Raw genomic sequence first — 6,165 nt, forward strand, 5'->3', positions numbered from 1 at the left:
GTCAATTTTAAGTCTACAGGCTCGAAATTTGATATACGTGAATCTTTGTAATCCGTTTTCATTTGTTAAAGAGTCAAAGTTCAACGATTTGACCTTCGAGAACTCTATCAAACTCCCCCACCAATTTTTGGTCTAAACACTTGGAATTTTAGATATAGGTTTCTTGGACATGGATCTAACTTAATAACTTGATTTGAGCCCCAAACAATAAATGTTAAACGGGTCATAACAGGGGTCAAAGTTACAAAAATTGACCGCTTTTTTTGTTTTTTTTTGCTCAATATACACCTCCAAACACTCGGGCAACGCCGGGCTTAAATGCTAGTTTCTAATAAAATAACATGGACACTAATTCAATGTCTGTGCACCCAAACATAAGACAGACCTGGTGTAAATCTGCCCGGGCGAGTCTAAATTATACAACTTATGCATAACACACCTATTTCGAACCGAAGCGTAACAGATTCACCGGGATTCAAGGGACGCAGTCTTTTCACCGAAATGCGAAACCGTGAAATGTAGTTAATCCAGTCTGACAAAGAAAGGATAAGAACTATTGTAGATTAACTTCAGATGATACTACTACTACTACTACTACTAGCATTAGTAGAGGCGTGTAATGACTATTAATTTGAGGTGCACAGGTGATGCCCTTAACAACGTAGGTTAGGCCCTGGGGGTGAACATGTTTGTTATTGCAGATCGGGTTATTTGGAGAGAAGTGTGTTGATAATTAACGGCTGCATTTTAATGCACTGTGGTTTGAAATCTGGCGTGCAGACATTAGACACGCTTGTTTGGCAATGATGTTTGTTCTTTTTTTTTCTATTTCCTCCTTCATAACATAATCAAACCCAGAACTTCAGCAATTAATTGGTATATAAACCATTTATATTACAGACAGAACTAATTTATTTTGTTCTCTCTCCCACTCCTTCTATCTCTCAATTTCTGTTTATATATCTATATTTCCATAAAAGTAGGAATGTGTGTGTGAGGACACTTCTCAACCTATATACTCGCCGAATTTTTGACCTACTAACTTGAAATTTGGTATATATGGTATTCAGACACGTGGAAACATTTTAATCGATTTTCATCTGGAAAAAAGGGCGGCTAAGGCATCAAAAGTTAAAAATTGGTATTTAGGGGGGGTTATCGGAATTTTATCTGTTTGTCACCTTATTCACGACTGCACATGCGCAAATCGTTCATAGGACAGATTACTTATATTAAGAATAAGTAAGTTTGAGAACACTTTGCAAAGAACGTGTCAATCTGGCCTAATGGTTATCGTTATTGACTCACCGTCTTTAGTTTTGGTTTCGATCTCGAGTATTTGTTTTTTAATTACAAACAAATACTTGCGTGCACATGTCTCAGTTTCTTTCCGTTTTTTTTACTTGACTTTTTTAAAGGAATTTAATACCGCATAACGCCAGGTACATTTACTAGTATACAATATTATAATGTGTTACGATTAACACCAGTCGACCGATTCGAACTCGGCAACACGAGACATCTCTGGCTAGATTAGCAAAGACCGTATCCATTCGGCTACCATTAATCGCGTGAAATAACGTTGAATTTAAACATTTTAATTTTAAATGTTCTTTACGTCAGTCAGACAGTAATCTAATCGTTATACGATGATCTATGTATAAGAGCTAAATTGACCGACTTTAATTCAACTGGAAGTGCTCAACAATATATATATATATATATATATATATATATATATATATATATATATATATATAATAAAGCGTGAATGATTTTCATACGAAGATAAATTTTTACACTATGGGAAAATAACAAGGCAATTCCTATGCAAATCTTTTACGCTCACTATTTCAATCAACGTATTTTCATAAAAAATGCACATAATTCGTCACCGTTTAATAACTATTACAATTTTTTTATCCCCTCTGACTCACTCTCTCAAATACGTAATCCCACAAAAGTAGTAGCAAATATTTTATTGTCCTTAAATTTAGTCTCCTACGGAACTCGAAATCACCGGCTCTTTTTTTTTCATATTCATATATAGCCGACTCCACTAAAAATCATTTGCCTTCTTAACTACAGTCTTATTATACACCCTAACCCTACAAATATTTCTGTTTAAAAAAACGCACTACAAAAATATTTCCCTTCGTATATTTTACGTAAACTGCATTTTGTATGTAATTTCATTTTAAAATGGATAAGTATCGAAAATTTTACGAAAATCTGACTATTAGTTGATTTTTGCTAGATTTATTAAACACGGGTATGTTTTCACGTTCGAAATGCTTACTACATCGGAACGTTATTTTAAAGCGCCGATTATGCAAACACGATATTCGTCTCACAATTTCATTATTTTCGTACGATGGAAAAAATTAAAAAAAATTATTAATAGTTTATTTTACCCTTCTTCTTTTTAATTGTACAAAAGTTATACTGATAATATTAATTTATAATAAAGTTACATCGTGTTACATATAGGGTGGGGTAATTCTGTGGTGACTTTTGGAGGTGCCTACAGCTCTAATACATAAATAAAGTGACTTGAATAGAAGTTTTTCGATAAAAGTATTAAAATTAAGCTGTAGTGTTGTTTTATTTACAGCGATAATTTTTTTCGTTCAACCATGTAGCTTACATAGTTTAATTTAATTTATGCAAATATAACAAGAGAGGGCGGGAACCATTAGAAACATTATACACGTGCAAAAATATTTATATTTTAGGAACACTCTCTATTCTTGGTACATTCTAAAACTATAAAGGTCTAACATGTCACTAGATAGTGGGTGGCTTACTAGTTGACCCCGACTACTGTTTTCTTTAAAATGGTCTTGTCCTATCTCCTTATTGACGTCATTTCCATGTTCACAGACTACATGTTAAAGAGCAAATAGACGGGCATCTACATAATTTTTGCCATTGACTAATATCCCGATTGTCTAGACGTTCGTCCAGTTCGTTTACATCATGACGTCATCCTCTGTGCCTGGTTATCCTCATATTTATTTTAATGGGTGACGACATTCTTTATTTAGTCATAATTATGTGACGTCAAAAATGTTCACGAGGATAAGATAGCAAGCAAGTAGGGGCCACATAGTTTTATTAGCATATAGATAGATAGATAGATGAATAGGTCGATATCTTTATATAAAGTTAGGTATGTGCATATGTTTATATATTTGCATGCACGTGCTTCACTTCTACAGTAATTAAAAGGTGTGTATGAATTTTGGAAATGTGGGCTATATTTAGTTTGCTTAACGTAAATTTAATTTATGCAAAGATGACAACAGGAAGCGATGCCTTCGTTTTTTTTTGTGAAAATTTAACAATTGATCAACATTAGAATAAGGATTCTAAAAATAAGGTTTAGTATCATTTTATGTTGATTTTAATATTCGTAAGAGTGCATAAAAAGGGGCGCAAAACTGTTCTGTTTAGGGGATTAATATTACCCGTCCTGGGACGGGTATTCTTCTAGTAACTTTATAAACTAAACTAAATCGCTACGTTCAAACAACCACCTCTATTATTTCTTTCTTTTCTTTAACAAAACATGACACGAGTCCCGCCACACCCAACAACCGATCAGTCCGTGATAGCGACTGCAGATAGTTTTTTTTTTTTTTTAATGTTGCCTCAACGACTTGGGGGGAAAAAAAGGAAGGAAAACGAAACGATAAACACGGAGCGGGAAAACGATCGAGATAAGCATAGATCATGTGTGTCATTAAAAAGCCGCACCGAACGCAGCTAAATTAATGTATTTATCTAGTGCATTCTTACACGTGTCGAGTGGTAACACAATAAACAGTGCAAAGGCCCAGACAGAACCAGCTTGTAACAAAACATTTTAGGTAAAAATAAAAATAAAATAAAAATATAAACAAGATAAAAAAACAAAAACATCGGTTATAAACAGTCCTCGGCTAACCTGAGCCGGTCGCTATCTATGTTTACAGATGAACCTGCCCAAAATGGGGGTCGTGCGTAAAACTTGCAAGGCACAGGGGCTGGAGAGGCATGAACACAGTTGAGAATTTGTTTGCTTTTCAATTTTTAAATTAAATAACTGTTCAGCACTCCAGTTAAGTTAGCGGTTTAAAAGAACATGGTTATTATTACAATATCGATTGACGCCCCCATGCCATTATGATGATTGTCCATTACTTGCGAAAACTTCCCTTGGTTGTGGGTCTGCAGATGCTTCGTCAGTCCTATATGAGCTCTGAAATATCTCCGGTATAGAGATCCTGGATATGACCTTAAACTATATCCAGTGGTGAGGCCCCAGCTTGCGGGCTTTGGGGAGTGTGGTGCCACCCTTTAATTGCCATTGCTCCCAGGTCCACTCTGACCCGGAGTGGTAGTACCTGTTAGGGTCCCAACTATGGGTTAAATAGAAACCGACTTGAAAACAACAAATATATTCTATTAAAAAATGCTCTTCAAAATCTTTGGATTCGGCAGTAAATAACCTGAAAAGGGTTGATATGCCGTAAAACAAAAACAACCAACCAACCAACCAACCAACCAACCAACCAACCATCCGGCATAGAGGGTACCTGTGGGATGATTTTGTAGCCGAGGTGCTGACTGCTCTGTATTTTTGTATAATACATTTCTTCTCGCGTTCCCCACACCGAATTGTCTGAGAAACATCTTCAATCCTTCTCTGAGGCGTTTTCGCTGTTCTCCTACCGTGTCTATGAACCTGCCTAAAATGAAAAAGTTGTGCGTAAAACTCGTAACGCACCGGGGATGGGGTGGGGAATAAATCATGTACGCATTTGAGAATTTTGTTTACTTTTCAATTTTTGAATTAAATGTATTTTCTGCAACCATGTGTGCGGTTTCAAGGAACATGATTAGCGTTATATAATACTGACTGTGTGGTGATGCTTCTGGCGGGAAATTGTCTATTTTTTTTCAAATAAATTCCCACTTATCAAGACTTGAAAGCCACTCGAGAGTAAGGGTTAATGAGTGTAAGATAGTCTGTGAGAAAACAGCGTAATGATCAGTATTGGTAGAATTGGTTAAAATTTGATTATTTAAGGGGACGACTTGACAAAAACTGGTGTATATTAGACATGAAAACGGCCATGTCAGAAATTAGGTTCGCTGTATAGAGTTTCACAGGCGGGCAATTCATCAGAATGAAATTTTGAACATGGATTTTGCGTTCATATTTAGATACAGATATATATCGTTATGGACATGGAATATACACCCACATTAAGGATACCTTCCCCTGTGGCAGGGTCATCTGCAAGAAAGACCCTCAAACATCTCTACATTTGTATTAGAGTAGCGCTTACTCACAGCGCATCATTTATATTTTCTCTCTCCCGTCCCACAATCATGGAGTAGCTGCAAAACAAATTGATCAAATCCTGTTTGCTCATCTCTCAATCAACATTCACGTTTGTGGAGATTTCAATGTTTACAATGTTGAATAGCAGCATCCGACTACACTGATTGGTTAGCCATCGGTATAGGCAGCTAGACATCCTCCAAGAAATTCCAACATAAACCGATCAGCTCGCCATGGTACACCTCTGAATGTGTTGCGGCTACTGCACATAGAAACCACTACTTGAATTGCATTGAACGTGACAGATATTTTGAAACTAAAGATGCTTTTAGAACTGCCAGCAAAGGATTATTGGAAACACGAGAGAATCCATCAGGTCAAAAGTAGAAGAACGGAGGCTTTATTCCCATGCGTGTTGGCGAATAACAAACAAGGCCTTGAACAGATGCGTGTCCTATATCCCGACCATCATCACCGGACCTGAGGTTATTGCCAAGAAAAAGAAATCACATTGGTTTAGACCCTTGTTTAATATTCGCCAAAAAATCACGGAAACCAAACCTAACCCTAACCCTAACCAAACCGCTGCTCTTCTACTTGACTTGATGAACTGACGTTTCTATAACATTTTTGCAGTGATATGGGAGGTTAGTGTCAATTCGATAATAATCCGCTGAAAAAAAAAAGGAATAAAAGACGAAAATAAAAAATATAGGTGGGGGTACCGCTCTTACACGTGAACCCAATCACGTGTTAACTGCTCTACACTTTCAATTAATACTTTCTAGGGTTAAATTCGACACTGCTGCCAAAAAAACTCGTTAGTCCAACAC

The sequence above is a fragment of the Euprymna scolopes genome, chromosome 14 (assembly GCF_053919585.1).
Source record: "Euprymna scolopes isolate OS-2025 chromosome 14, ASM5391958v1, whole genome shotgun sequence".
Lineage (NCBI taxonomy): Eukaryota > Metazoa > Mollusca > Cephalopoda > Sepiida > Sepiolidae > Euprymna > Euprymna scolopes.